This window comes from Vulpes lagopus, chromosome 11 (assembly GCF_018345385.1).
Source record: "Vulpes lagopus strain Blue_001 chromosome 11, ASM1834538v1, whole genome shotgun sequence".
NCBI lineage: Eukaryota > Metazoa > Chordata > Mammalia > Carnivora > Canidae > Vulpes > Vulpes lagopus.
In genome coordinates this window covers 59,215,978-59,232,567 of record NC_054834.1, presented here as the reverse complement: position 1 = coordinate 59,232,567, position 16,590 = coordinate 59,215,978, and the positions used below count along the sequence as shown (strand labels likewise).

General features: G+C 38.6%; 1 long non-coding RNA gene across 2 annotated transcripts in view; it reads left to right on the top strand.

Moving 5' to 3' along the window:
• The window catches only part of LOC121472242, a 94,735-nt gene that overhangs the window by 68,037 nt on the left and 10,108 nt on the right, over nt 1-16,590 (top strand). Inside the window, exon 5 of one of the 2 annotated variants that reach the window (XR_005982825.1) lies at nt 383-2,421. The exons of the other annotated variant lie outside the window; for it this stretch is intronic. This is a non-coding gene — a long non-coding RNA (uncharacterized LOC121472242). Of the gene's footprint in view, nt 1-382; nt 2,422-16,590 lie in introns of those variants that run through there. 2 annotated transcript variants of the gene reach the window in all.

Below are 16,590 nucleotides of genomic sequence, written 5' to 3'. Positions count from 1 at the left end.
CCACATGGTCTTATCAGGGTGAAGAGATGGTGTGTGTACTTGAGCAGACAAATTTTGTCCACTCTGTGGTTACCCCATACAGGGTGACCAGGCCCTCAACCACACCAGCCAGGAGCGTACAGCCCATCAGAAAACATGGCACACCCAAGTCTCTCAGCTGTTGCAACAGCTGGCATCAATGAAACTGGCCAGGGAGAGTCCAAGAGTAGAGTTAGAAGTCACTTTTCTCATCAAGTCCTGGGCAAGTCCTGAGAAAATGAACATGGAACCAAATCTTGTCCCACACCCAGGGATCCAGAGAGTCGGGAGGAGAGCGGAAGTTCACGGTGGACGTGGCCAACCTGATGGCCCCCTTCTCTTGTTCTGTATTCATCACCTGCAGGGAAAACACATCCAGAGAGATGGGGATGTTCTTGGGATGAGGTGCTCATCTCAACTCTGCTGGGAAGACAAGACGCCAACGCTCCCTCACAACTCACCCTGTGCTGGGGCAAGAGTACAAATCAAGAGACACTGCTGCATGAATCAAGATAAGAGCTAGGAAAAAATCATGTATCTGAGAGAGAAAAGGTACCCTGACACCAAGTCTAAACCCCTAAATCCAGGCTAGCACTAACAGGGATAAGGAGGCTCCTTCCAGCTGGAAACAGAACAGCCCTCGTAGAGTTATTTATCGCTCGCCTACCATGTTTATTATTGTTTGAGAGCCAGAGAAAGTGGCTGTGTTTACAGCAGGTTAAAGGGATATCAGAACACTCCACACAGGATTCTTGAGGCTCCTAGAGCCCGACAGAGATTAGAAAGCGTAGAGATGCCCCTCCTAGACCCACACATATTCCCTAATTACACTTCGTGTGTGTGTTTATCCAGGGACTGTGAGCTTCTTGAAGATAGGAGTGATGCTTTATATCCTGTACATCCTCTCCCAATCATCCTTTAGAGGAAATGAGACTTATGAAGCAGGAGCTCCATAAATATTTGTGAAACGAGCTCAGTCAGAGAACAGAATCCATTCTGACCAGCAGTAAAAGCAGCTTACTCTTCAGCTGATACTATTCAGAATCTAGTAGATGAGGAGCTAGAGTAGCCAGGGAAGGGGGAAGACAAGTTCAAGGAGATGCTGCTCCCAGCCCTCCCAGTGGGGTGAGGAGGGTAGCATCACCTTTCACAGAACAAGGGACTCCATCTGTTAAAATCATTTTTTTTTCAAATTTCTCACTAAGATTTTTTGAACATGGTGGTCAAATCCCCACCATTTCTCATTTTAGACATAAGGCTTAAAATATTTTTTAAAGGAATATATGCAGGTCCCCTCGCACAGGGCCTGGAATATGCCCCCAGGTGCTGGTTTCCTTCTCATTTTCCCAGTCCTGTGGACTTTAATTCATGGAAGTTGCAGTAACCTGATGCAGATTCTTTCCTGAAAGCACAATTTGGCAGGAAAAAGGAGGAGGCGGGCCAAGGAGACATGTCAGTGAGGAACTCAGGGAAAGGTACTGTTTTGGTGAACGCTATAGTTTGGTAGAAAAAAAAAAAAAAAGCATGTGTGGGAAAATCTGCAACACCGAGGCCACTTGATGCTTAACAGCCAGCCTGAACACATGCGGGAGAAATCCAGCTGCTGGGGATCTTACTCAGACTGCTCAGAAAACTCTTTCCATTGTCTAGGTTGTTATTGCTGTAATGTATCTTGTCACTCATCTCCTTACTTCGAAAAAAAAAATTTGTGTACAGATTTTATAAAGAACCTTGTATTTACTTTTTTTTTTTTTTTTTTTTTTTTTTTGGAACATGACCCAGAAAACAAAAAAAAAGACAATGGAAGGGATCGTACAACAACTAACAACAGAAGGAGGTGAAATCTTCCCTAAGTCCCCCATCCCCACCCCCATTTTGAACAATGAAATTTAAATTATTTGGAAATTTACATTAGTTTTGACCTATTATGGCATTTACCTAGAGGAAACATGCGAACTTATAATGTGAAATAATTAAATGTCTTCTTTTGTTTGAAAGTTCTTTAAATTCCTTATGAGACACAGGAATGGATAGAAAACACTTCAGATTCTACAGAAATAAATAAGTATAGACAGATAGACACAGATATGAAAATAACATTATAGGTGATTCTGCTTTCTAGGTAACTTAAATTCTGATACGAGCATAAGACAGTTTTTGAGAGATCTTTGACAAATTTGGTATTTCTCAAATTTTTGTGAAACTCATATGTACTGATTGAAAAGGTACAGAATTTAGTCAAAAAAGTCAAAGTGAGAACCTGAGGCTATTTTTCCCTCTGATTTTGTTTGACTCTGTTAATATTTTTTTCTAAATTCTTTTCCCCAGCCATGTTTTTTCCAATGCCATCATTTTAGTTTCAATTACTATTATAACTATACTTTTAGTTTATCACAATTTTTCATGTACATATAAATAAGATCTTTTATTCAATAAATAGTGATTGAATTGCCAACACTGTACCAAGAACTGAGTTTTTATTTTTATTTTTTTAAAAGGTTTTATTTATTTATTCATGAGAGACACAGAGAGAGAGGCAGACACAGGCAGAGGAAAAAGCAGGCTCCTTGTGGGGGGCCTGATGTTTGACTGGATCCCAGGACCTTGGGATCACGCCCTGAGCCGAAAGCAAATGCCCAACCAAGGAGCCATCCAGGTGTCCCAAGAGCTGAGTTTTAAAAGGTTAATAAAATCTCTGAGTCTGTATTTTCATATACCCCTTCTTATTAAAACATGGTAATATTTCAGTATACTTTTCCTATGCCCTAAAAAATAAACAAAAAACCAACCAAGGTATCGAGGGAACTTAGAGACACTAACATTAGTGTTCATTAATGTTCATTAGTGTTCATTAGTGTTCATTAGTGAATAACAGAACTGCACTAAAAAGGAGGATGAAAAGAATTGACTTAAGTAACTATGGAAAACAGTTATCTTGACTAGGTATTGTCAGGCTAAAGACAAAAAGATCCATCCAAAATGCTATCTTCTATTGGAAATGTGGATCTCCTTAAATGTTTACTAGAACATTAAAAATACGTGAATAGGTTGTATAAAATCACAGCCAAGTTTCTCAGTGTTGGAGAAAGAAGTTACAGATAAGGAAAAGGGAAAGGTTAAAATGAACCCTGTGTATTAGAGTCCAAGTTATTGATATCAATTCATATTATTATATACATACATATACATACACATATACATACGTGAATACATGTAAGTGTATATATGTAGACATACATACACACAGATATATACACATAGAAAGATACATACAGAAATACAGTGTGGATGTAGATAGTACTAGTGGGTATATACACATGGTTTATAGATATGTAATTTCCTAGCTCTGTCTGCTGAGAGGGCCTGGAAACAATAGTTCCAGTTGCAATGAGCATAACTAGTGCCCAGATCTTGGTTTCTAAAGAGTCATTATCCAATAAAAGGAGGAATAGTAGAGTAGGGACAAGGGCAGGGATATAAGATGAGCCTGGAAAGGAGGCTCATCTTATATTTGTGGAGCCAGAAAGGAGGGAAGTACTCTAAATAAGATGGGGGCATGTCAAAAGAAAACAAAAGTCTACCAACAGAAGTTCCTAATGGACAAGTTGGGACAATTTGAGCAACAAAATAAATATTGAGACCATTGGATTTTGTCCATAGAATAATAGGAATATTCAGGAGACCAGACTGATATAAATATGTAATTGAATAAATAGATAAATAAATAGATGGCTAAGAAGAGATAGCTCTTTCTTACAGTAGAATTCCAATGAACAGATGTAAAAGGAAAGATGGAAGTAGAAAAATCATCATTAGGTACATATTATAGTAATTCTTGTTGCATACAAGCTCTACGGATGGATGCTAAAAAAAAAAAAAATCAATGGACAGGGACACCCAAGTGGCTCAGTCAGTTAAGCATCCAACTCTTGCTCTCAGCTCAGATCTTGATCTCAGGGTTGTGAGTTCAAGCCCTGCATGAAACTTACTTAAAATAAAAAAATCAATGGATGAAAATTTTGCAAAGTCTCAAAGTATCACCCCAAGAGATTTATTAACTACAAAGGGAAAGACAGTAACTTTATAGTGGATAAACCTTGCATACATCGACTTAACCAAGTGACTGAAGTTAAAATCACCAATGATAAAATATATTAAAATCATAAACCCCTTGTTTCGAGAAGGACACAACATCATGTCTGTGGTGTTCTTGCCAAAAATTTATAACCTTAGCTCAATTGTGAGAAAACATCAGAAATGCAAATTGAGGGACATTCTAAAAAATGAGGAGTACTCTTCAAAATTATCAAGGTTATGAGAGACATGAAAAGCCTATGAAACTGTTAGAGACTAAAGGAGATAGGAGAATTAGCAAGTAGATGCAATTGGGGAAGCTGCATAAGGTCTGGGAACAGAAAAATAACATTAGCGGTGAAAGTGGTGATATTCAAACTCTATCAATGCTTGATAACTGTGTTATGGTTATGTAAGATGTTATCACTTGGGGAAGTAGGTGAGGGTATCCAGGAACCCTCTGCCCTATTCTCGCCACTTGTTTTTATAAGTTTAAAATTAGCTCAAAATAAAAGTTACAAAAAATTTTAAAAATATTTTAGGAAATTTAATAGGAAAAAAATCTTGGAGGAAATTGAAGGCCCCACCTACACGGTGCACTGCCATTTCTAACTTCTCCTTACTCTGTTTTCCCATAGCACTTCTTACCTTCTAACATATTATATAATTTACTTACTTCCTATAGTTAGTGTGTATGGCATGGTCTCCTATAGAAGATGGGAGGGAGGGTCTTTGTTTTGTTTACTGGTTTATCCTGAGATCCCAGAATACTATCTAGCACAAAGTAAGCAATCAATACATATATATTTGTATTTGATAAAAGAATGGACAAAAATTTGCAAAAGAATACATGCAAGATAGCATATATTAAGTAGATGCTACAAACTCAGATGCCTTTAGGGCTTGGTCAGGTAACCTAAATATGCATAGGGGTGTCTGTTTTGTTTACACATGTACTTCATGTGGCCCAGATAGGGCCTGGTACTTAATAAATGTTTGCTAGAAGAATTAATGTAAGATTTTTTATTATTAATTGGGTGCAATTATACATCTCAAATTTTAGTAGTTTTTTGATTGGATAACTATGACTATCTTAACTTATACAAAATGAAAAGAGGGAAAAACTAAATTTACAGATCAATGCAAAGATATTCTGGATGATATTTTTATCTGTTCCGTACTAAAAATTTTACTTTCTTTTTGATTCAAAAAATAAATTTGTTGGCAGAAAAAGATATTTCTCAAAAATGCGGTATTAAGATGTAGTGTAGTGTCACATATTGCTGGTGGCAGTATTAATCGCCATAACCTTTCTAGAAAGCAATTAGGCATTATGTTTCAGGATCCCAAAAAAAGAGCTTAGGTTTTCACTACACATTCCTTTTCTGGAATCCATCTTCCAAATTGAACTGTGTAGATACAGTAATCACAGAGCTAGTTATGAATTGGGGATGGTTAAGAAATGAAAGTTTGATCAAAAAACTCAATCACTAAGGGAAAATGAGTAAGTAAATGCAATATATTGAAATTATGGATTATTTGGGGGGGCACCAAAATCCACATTTATGAATTGCCTTTAATCCCATGGAAAAGTATTTGTACTAGAACATTAACTGGAAAAGAGGAGGAACACCTAACTCTGGGAAATGAACAAAAGGTAATGGAAAGGGAGGTGTGCGGGGGGTTGGGGTGACTGGGAGATGGACACTGAGGGGGGCACTTGGCAGGATGAGCACTGGGTGTTATGCTATATGTTGGCAAATTGAACTCCAATAAAACACACACACACAAAAAAAAAAAGGAAAAGAGGAGGTTACAAAATTGCATAGGCAATATTATCACAATAATATAAAATATAAATTTAAAAAGTGGAAATATGCACATATGTAAACTCTTTGAAATTTCCCCCCTGCTTCTCTGTACATTTCTTTGCTTTTCATTAACCTATTATACTAGTTTTAAAATCAGAAAAGATGTTAATGATAAAATATGGAAACATTCAATTGATTCATCTTAAAAATACTATGAAGTAAAGTCAAATGCCAAAATAAAATTTATTTAAGAACTTATAGCATTACCAGAATAAATGCTGAATGGATCCAGGATCTAAATATAAAAAATAAAGCCAGAGAATTACTAAAAGGAAATTTGGATAAATTCCATGGGGAAAGCCTTTCTAATTATGACTCAAATCCTAGGAGCAATGAAAAGAAAAAAACTAATAAATATGAGTGCATTAAAACTTTTCGTGGAGAAACAAAAACATAAGCAAACAACAATAACAACAAAAGACAAATTGTGAGGCTATTTGAAACTTAAAATACAATAGGGCCAATTTCCCTATTGTATAAAGGACTCTTAAAATTGAGAAGAAAAACTAAAACCTGATAGGAAAAAGGGCATAAAACATGACCATGCATCTTTTTATAGAAAAAGATATACAAATGACTCTTAAATATATGATAAGATGCTCAACTTATTTCATAATATGAGGACTGTAAATTAAAACCACACTGAGACATCATTTCTTACCTATTATTAGCTGGCAGAAACCCAAAAGCTCAATAATACTGTAAGACTTTGGGGGAACAGGCCTCTTATACACTACAGGTAAGATATAAGGGTGCATCCTAGAGAGGAGAATTTGGCCATGACTATCAAAATTGACCCAGCCATCTTACTTTCTGAGAGTGCCCTTATATTTTTCTTTTTATTTTCCTTGCTCCATAACCATGTGTGCAGTTTATAGCTAGTGTGCTATAAAGGCATTCTAAGGAGACTTGAGTCTTATTCTTGCCACTTTCTACAAACAGATCTTTCTGGGAAAGATCAGATGGGTCTGTTTGGAAGTCAGTGCTGTTTTTCCATCACCAAGGGGATTGCTGCGGAACGCCGCCCCCAAAGTTCATTATCTCAGCATTTAATGTTTTGTTTTTGTTTTTTCAAAATACAGAAAAGTAATTAGAAGACATGATGGGCAATAACCTCTGTGCCAAATTACCTTGTTTTAATTTGATGATGCTTTTGAATTGTTCAAGCTCAAATAATTAATTTAAAAACTGCCAGTCTCTTGATAGGATTTTTTTTTTTTTTTGGAATGTGCATGCCAAGTATTATAAAGAATGTTTTTCATGGTAAAATCTTAACCCCCTAAGACACACAATGACCACCGGACCACTGATCTGCTTCAAATATTCGAAAGATAATAAGCCACAAGTTCACAGGAGGAAGTTATTGCCTGGCCAGCCTCTAGCAGTGGAGGTCTGACTATTTCTGTAGTGACATTTATAAAACCCCGTTGCTTTAATCAGATCATAAGAAGACTGAATCAGGTTTCAGATTCACTCAGGGTTGATAATTGAGCTCATTCCTGAAAGGCCTGAGGAGCACAAAAGCACTGAAGTGAAACCATGGAAATTAGTGATTTGAATAGGAGAATCGTGAACTTTGGTAAAGAAAACATTCCCCATCGGGGCTCTCATGGAAAAAGATTTGCCAAACTCTAGCAGGATGAGTGAAGGTAAAATTAAGGAAAACACGGTGACTCTTGTTTTCTATGAAAGGAAAGAAGAGAGGGGAAGCAAAAAAAGATCAACCTCATTTGTACCCTTAGCTATATAATTATGGGCCCATGGGGAGCGGCTGGCAGCATTTCCTTGTTGCTGAGGGAAAGGCCATGTCTAGTTCTTTCTCAAGTTGTGGGGCTTGCCTTTGGAATAGTTGACTTCTCTAAATGAAACAGGACCAAAACTCACGGCCTTTTGTAAATGTTTGTTCTCCACAAGGGCAGGGCAACTTCCTATGTGGGTAAGCTGGCTGGAGATCTGAGCAAGCTTAGAAAGGAGAGCCAGGCCTGCCCTTGAACTTCACGGGCACTGAACACAGCAGCGCACACACCCTCCACCCTGGCTTGGGGCCCTGACGTGCGGCCCAAAGGAGCCTCCCCATCACTCACTCACATCCCCTCACCACGCTGTCCTTGGGGGAGGTCTGCAAACCTGCCAGGCACCCCCTGCCTTAGGAACAGTCTTGTCTCCCCTGTCTGTGGGGCTTTCTCCCCATCCTCCCGTGCCTCACTCAAATGCCCCTTCTCAATGAGGCCTTCCCCCAGACCTCCACTTTCCCCAACCACCCCCTGCCAGCTCCATTTTTCCTCTTTCTCATAGCTATTGCCTCCTAACTTCGTATTAACTAACTTTTATGTTACTGCGTTTATTAGATGGCTCCCCTGGTACAACACAAGTGCTCTCAGGGCAAGTTTTTGTCTGTTTCCTGCTGTCTATCGCTGATACAGGAACAGTGCTGGGTGCACAGTTGGCATTTCATAATTTTTGGATGAATGAATTATCCTGCAGTCGCCTTATCATGAACCTACCCATCCTCATCATAATTGCTTATGTCGTTATGTCTTCCTTAATGGATTCTAAGCTCCATGCAAACCGGGATATCTATGTCACCCAGTAGATACTCCCAACAGCTGGCATAAAGGTGGGTGCGCAAATAGGCCTTCCATCATCACTTATTGAATGAAAGAATTAAACCATCCTAACAATCCTTCCGAAGATACTAAAAAAATGGGAATAAAGAGCCCCTGATGTTAAATAACTTTGGGAAAATCTTTGACCTCAGTGGACTCAGCTTTTCCATATGAACAATGATGGGATTGGGCCAGAGCAACAGTAAAGTCCTGTCTAGTCTTTAGATTCCATGGAAATATATGCTTTTATACCACATCTTCCTCTTTCTTATATCCAGTTTATTTATTTTTTATTTGAGTATAGTTGACACACAATGGCACATTAGTTTCAGGTATATAATTTAGTGATTCGACAAGCTTACACACTGGGCTATGCTCACCACAAGTGTAGCTATCATCTGTCCCATTACATTACTATTCCAAAATATCATTGACTATTTTCCTTATGCTGTGCTTTTTATTCCCATGACTGTCGCTCCATAACTGGAGGCCTGTAGCTCCCACACCACTTCACCCATTTCTTATCCACTTTTATTTTTTTTATTTTTATTTTTTTAAATTTTTTTTTTTAATTTTTATTTATGATAGTCACAGAGAGAGAGAGGCAGAGACAAGGCAGAGGGAGAAGCAGGCTCCATGCACCGGGAGCCCGATGTGGGATTCGATCCCGGGTCTCCAGGATCGCGCCCTGAGCCAAAGGCAGGCGCCAAACCACTGCGCCACCCAGGGATCCCTCTTATCCACTTTTAAAAGTCCAGGTAAAGTATGGTTACTAACTAAGATGTATGCTCTTGGAAATTGTTTGCTGGGAAAAATTGGGGTTCCCAATAAATATTTTAGATATTCCCAGGGGTTTGAGACATGTAAATGGGATGGAAGAAACTGGCTCATCTTTTGATATGGGTGCGACCGCCCAAAGTCTTAGTCTTTTGAAGGATGGATTAGTTGATTTCAGATAATGAAATCATAAGGATTATTTTAAGATTTTAAAATTTATTTTATTTATTTTTTAAGTTTATTTTTACCAGTAATTTGTACACCCAACTTGGGGCTTGAACTAATGACCCCCAGATCAAGAGTCTCATGCTCCTTCCACTGAACCAGCCAGGCACCCCCCATAAGGATTTTTTTTTAAGTCCTACTTATAGTAGTCTATCCCATTGTTAGATCATTTTTGTTCTAGTCTGAGATTCAGAAATCTTAGACACATTACTTTAGAAAATCACAAGACCCACAGAAGTAATAAAAAATGTAGAGTTGAATGCCTTCTGCAGTCAGTGAAAATCCACTGAGGGATGTCTGCTCATTTATTTAGGACCTTTTAAAAAAGTTTTCCCTTTGTTCTAAATTCTAGGGCAGGCTGGGTGGCTCAGCAGTTTAGCGCCGACTTCAGCCCAGGGCTTGATCCCGGAGACTCGGGATCGAGTCCCACATCGGGCTCCCTGCGTGAAGCCTGCTTCCCTCTGCCTGTGTCTCTGCCTCTCTCTGTGTGTCTCTCACAAATAAATTAACAAAACATTAAAAATTAATTAAGTAAGTAATTAATTAATTCTAGGTCACTGTCCTGGTTTCTAGTGTTGGGTGCCCATGTGATCTACCAATACCTCTTGAAATCATGAACTCAACTCTCAGCCGTTTTCACGGCAGGTGTAAGACATGGCACAAATTAGTACAGCAGTAGCAGGATGCTTTCATATTCCTATCCCTGGTTTATATTTTTAGTGTTTTCACTGCTTTAAAAACTCGTTGCAAATATTTCGCTTTGATTACTCTGTACTTCCAAACCTGCCAGTTTTCATGTGGGTTAGGGATGCCCATGCTTTTATTGATTCTACATTCTCAATACATCAAGAGGCATTAAAATATTCTGAAGCTGTTTCTGTTTTCTATTTTTAAAGTCATTCTAAGTCAGATAAAGCTGAGTTTGATTGGTCCTTCTTGATAGCAACCAGCGTTTCTTGGCTCCTCCAAATCATCAAGTCTGCCCCATGCTATGCCACCAAGCTGCTCAGTGGTGCTGAGACATGGACCAGTCTCCTCAAATAGGGTGGCCCAACGCAAATTGAATCCAACCCCAGTGAGGTCTTCCATAGACACTCAGCCAAGCTGGAAATTGATAGGAACCAATGTTCGGTGTTGAGGAGATGACATTTGAAGACTCAAGGCAAAGGAGTTCTCTGGAGAGGGAATAGCATATGCAAAATTTCTGAGGTGCAAATATGCTCTACATGTACAAGAAATTGAAAAATACTGGTGAGACTGGTATATGGGAACTGAGCAGTCACATGGAACAAACAAAAACTAAGTAAGTTTTATTTTCCATTCCCAAGTCTCTCCTGCACAGTTTGGCATAAATGACGGCACTGGCAAGGCTGAAAATTTTGCACTCAGGTTGGAGCTCCCCAAGACAGAGAGTAGATAAAAATCCTATTTTTAAAAAATTTTATTTAAATTCAATTTGCCAACCTATAGTATAACACCCAATGCTCATCCCATCAAGTGCCCTCCTTAGTGCCCGTCACCTAGTTACTCCATCTCCCAACCTTCCTCCCCTTCCACGACCCTTTGTTTCTTTACCAGAGTTAGGAGTCTCTCATGGTTTATCTTCTTTTCTAGTTTTTCGCCACTCAGTCCCCCCCCCTTCCCTTATGGTCCCTTTCACTACAAAATCCTATTTCTGGACTTCTTAGACTGACTAATCTTTAACTGGTGGTTGTTTAAATAAAGTTTCTCAACCTCTGATCTAACTTCTTTGCATTCTAATCCCTGCTTTCCCTTTTCTATCCTTGACGCCCTTGGCTTCCAACACAGCTGCAGTGTCCACAGTCCAGGATCACCTGAACTGGTTCACACCTATCTTCCTGTCCTGTCAGAGCATCTTGAGTGATGACCTAGTAAGTCAGCTTCTTGATTGATGCCCCTCTCTATCCCTGATATATGTGTGTTTTCACTCTTTATCTCACTCCTACTTCCTTTCTCTCTCTCTAGCCCACACCTCCTGCAGTCCTACATCCATACTCTATCTGGTCCCTCCTGCTTCTAGGGACTCTACACTTTCCCCACCCTGTGGACCAGCCAGATAACAACACTGAAAAAAACAAAAACAAAACAAACAAACAAAAAAAAACACTGTTGGCTTAGAAGCACTGCTGGCATCACATAAGGAATTTGGGCTGCAACATCTCAGAAACAACCTGCACAGCATTTGCCGACAAACACTAGCCACCTCTATGGCAAAAGTTTCTGTAGTTCGATCAATTTCTTCTCTGAACTCAGCACCTCCTTATTTTCCAACCCACGCAACTTGATATTTTGTTATGGTTTTGCATTATTTTCATTTTGTGGATATTTTAATATTGCATCCCAACAAAATGTAAAGTTCTTGAAAAGTGAGAACAGTGTCCTGTATTTCACTTGTAAATTTTGTCAGCCTTAAAAGTGTTGTGCTCACATAGTTTATGTATGAGAACATAATAAATACTGGCTGATTCATTGTCTTAATTCAGCTAGGAGTCTTAGGCACGGGAGCAAAGGTGATGGAAAGTGTAGTCCTTCTGGGGAGATCTGTGTCTTTGGAGCTAAATGCTACCTCTAAATAGTGGCTAAAGTTAGAAGCTGGGAGGCTGAGCAATACAGCACTCCCACGTCCCTGGAAGGTCCACAGTTGCACAATTCAGTACAAAAGGGCAGCCCTTCCTGCTTCATGTGATAATTAGATTGTTCACTCATTTGTTAATTCAGTGAATATTATTTTCTGAGTCATGCTCATGCACTATGTGTGAGGCAACATGTTAGGCATCATGGAGAACATACCAAAAAATTCTGAACCATGATATCTGGGGTGCCCTAGCTCAGCCTGAATTATAATCAGATAAAATCTCGGCTCTTCCTCACAGAAGAACATAGGGGGCATAATCTGCAAACAATGGGCATCACACGTCAGTATCCCGGCTGCTGGCTGGACTTCTCTATTGGAACGTGCTGTCCGGGTGGAAAGCAAAACCATGGATCAAGACCTTTGAAATCAGGACTTCCACACTTCAGAACTTCCCTTTTCTTTTTGTAGCAGGATGTCAAACACATTCCAATAAACCACAAGAAATTCTGATGTAAGAAAGAAAGATTTTTAACCACTTCATGTGCACAGACCTTACCCTAAAGTGGACTTGTAAATTTTATAAATGATCACAAATGTAATGAAAAAAAGGACTTGTTTCACTACACCACGCCAACGGATACTATACCAAATGATATTATTATGATCAACACATGTGCAACAGAGGTTTCGTTCATTCATTCATTCATTCATTCATTCATTGTGTTGTTTGTTCTTTCCTTCACAGATGTTTACTGATTGCATACTATGTGCTGGACACTGCTAGGAACTATGGGTGATACAAAGATGAATAAGATACCACCTCTCTGGCCTTAAAGCACTTTTTAGAGGAAAAAAGAGGGGATAAAACATGCACTTAAAAACTATTGATAACATGTGTGACAAATCATCCAAGAGAATTAAAGTGCTCAGAGGGCAAAGATCTGGTTTGAGAAAAGGGCTTCATAGAGGAGGTAGCTGGGGCCTAGAAAGAAGGTTGAGAAACGAGTATGTAGAAATGGGAATGGGGTTGAGGATGGGGAATTATCACCACCAACACAATCAAGCTATAGAGTATGTATATCACACCAAAAGGTTCCTTCATAGTTCCTGTAGACAGTCTCACCATTCCACCCTCCTTGCTTCCAAGGAACCAGTGGTCTGCTTTCTCTTATAGGAAATAAGTTTTGCCTGTTCGAGATCTTCATTAAATGAAATTATACACTATACTGTATACAGTCTTTTGGATCTGGTTTTTTTCATCCAACATGTTTTTTTTTTAAGATTTTATTTCTTTATTCATGAGAGACACACAGAGAGAGGCAGAGACACAGGCAGAGGGAGAAGCAGGCTCCTCACAAGGAGCCGGATGCGGGACTTGATCCCAGGACCCCAGGATCACGACGTGAGCCAAAGGCAGATGCTCAGTGGTGCCCCAGGTGCCCCGTTTTGAAATTCTTTCCTGTAGGTGTTCATTTCAGTAGTTTCTTCTTTTTGATTGCTGAGCAATATTCTATTATACAGCTATGTCACAATTTCTTTATCTGTTCACTTGCTTCCCAGTTTTAAAAGATTATGAAAAAAGCTGCTATGAATATTCATGGCCAAGTCTTTGTGTGGACATATGATTTAATTTCTCTTGGATAATACCTAAGAGAATTCCTGGATTATATGAAAAGTGAATGTTTCCATATAAAAGCAACTGCCAAACCATCTTCCAAAGTAGCGATACCATTTTACACTCCTACCAGCAGCGACCAAGAGTTCCAATAACTCCACATTCACTCATACTTGGTACTGTGATTCTTTCTAATTTTTGCCATCTTAATAGGCATGTAGTGCAATCTCACTGTGGTTTTAATTTGCTTTTACCTGATGACTAAATATGTTAAGTATTTTTTTCATGTGCTTCTTAGCCATTGCCATTCATATATTTGCTTTAGTGAAGTTTCTTTTTCTTTTTTTTTTTTTAGTGAAGTTTCTATTCAAATCTTCTGCCCATTTTTTAGTTGGGTTTTTGTTGTATTACTGAGGTGCAAGTATTCATCGTATGTACAAGTCCCTTATCAGGTTTATGTATTATGAATATTGCCCCCTTGTCATTGGCTTACTTTTTCCTTTACTGTAATGGTACATTAGAAGAGGAGCAGCTTTAAATTTTAATGAAATTCAACTTGCTATTTTTTTTATCCACGGTTTGTATTTTTTGTGTCCTATCTAAGAAATCTTTGCTTTCCTGAAATCATAAAGAGTTTCTTATATGTTTTCTTGTAGAAGTTTGTTTAGCTTTGATATTTCAGCATATGAGCCATTATGATTAAATTTTGTGCAAGGCTGTGAGGTAGGGGACAAGGTTTATTTATTTCCATATGAATCATCTCCATTTGGAACACTTCCACTTATTGGGGGAAAGAAAACTCTTTCCCTGTTGGATTACTTGACACCTTTGTTAAAAATCTGACAATATACGTGTCAGTCCATTTCTGGGCTACATATTCTATTCCATTCTTCTATCTATTCATCCTTACACCAAATCTGCACAGTTCCATTTATGTAGCTTCACAGCAAGTCTTTAAATCAGTAATCTCTTTTTCATCATTTACAAATCAAGAAAGCCAACTTGATTTGGTTTTGTAACAACCTGTTGGCCAACAGCAACATCACAGATAAGACTGTGAGTCATGTGCACACTATCACCAATTTCAAATACTTTTCTACTCCAAATTAAATTTCTTCATTTAACACAAGCATTATTTCTACCTCAACACTATGCTCCGTCAAAATTCAAATTTATATTATTACCAGAAACATAAATTATTTTATCTTCACTGATGAACTTAACTAAATTTATGATAGCATTCATAATAATGGAAGAAATGGCAGATATTTTGCCCTTGACCAAACAAACTTTCAAATAATCTATTAACTCTTACTTCATGAATTGGATTAAAAAGTGGAATCACTATTGCAATTAATTTCAGTGTCTATTTGAAATATCTGATATAACGCCTATAAATCAGGCATCATTTAACTATTCAGAAATTTCTTGGGGCGGTCAGCTAAGCATCTGCCCTTGGCTCAGGTCATGATCCCAGTGTCCTGGAATCTAGCATGGGCTCCCTGCTCAGCGGGGAGACTCCTTCTCCCTTTGCCTCTCCCTTCGCCACAGCTCATGTTCTCACTCATTCACTCACTCTCTCTCTCTCTCTCAAATAAAGAAATAAATAAAATCTTTTTAAAAAATCCTTATCTCACAAAAAAAAAATCCTTCTCTATTTGCAAACTTCTTCTGCTAATGGAGCCAATACACTTAACAACTTTTTATTTCTTGTAAATGCACACACACACAAATATATTTGATATCTGTTGTGTACCACTTCCAATTGTCTCAGCTCCCCAATTCCAGTTGGTTGCCGCACTAATGCATCCTCAAAGTCTTTCATCTCAGCTCTGCACCTTCAGTTTGGATTTCTTACTTTGTGCTCCAGAGCTTCATCGTATGACACCTTGCAGTATATTTGGCATATGTGTACAAGGTAAAAGGATGGGAATGGTCCCTGGAAGGAACTTGTAACAAATGGGGCCAATCATTAAATGCTATCCCTTTCTTCATCTGAAGGACTGTCTTGAAATGTGTTTAATATGGCTTTTCAGGTAGTCTCATGGATTGAACAGTAAGTCACATGGAGTAGTGGCCAACTTTGATAGCACTTCTTTATGTTGACTCTGCCTGCCTCCTTCCCTGTTTGCTCTTCCTGTCCCTCATGCCTGCTACCCTAATCTCATTTACCAATAAAATATTTGAATATAAAGATTTATTTTAGGCGCTACTTTCTGGGGAACCCAGGTTAAGATAACTCAAATTAAAATAGCCAAATTAGGGGTGCCTGGATGGCTCAGTTAATCAAGTAACCAACTCCTGATTTGGGCTCAGGTCATGATCTCAGGGTCCTGAGGTAGAGCCCTACCTCAGGCTCCATGCTCTATGCTCAGTGGGGCGTCTGCTTGCCATCCTCTTCCTCTCCTTCTGCCCCTCCCCCTGCTAGTGCACACACACACACACACTCTCTCTCTCTCTCTAAAATAAATAAATAAATCTGTAAAAAAGATATAAAATAGCCAAATTAATTTATAAAAAGATTTCACGCTTTAACAAATGAACTTCTGAAGCTGCATGTGTGGTCTTCTTGAAATAACTACTAACCTAATACATCTTAAGAACATTTATGTCTTCTAATTTTCATTAATCAATAATATCACTATGGATCCTGTAACAGATGGTAAATGTACACTCATGTTATGTGCAAGTTCATCAACTTTCTTGAAACATAGAAACTCAGTATTTAATTTTTATAAAACAAACCTCCCATCTATCCTTCCTCCCTGCCTTTTTTTCTTCCTCCCTCCTTCCTTCCCTCCTTCCCCC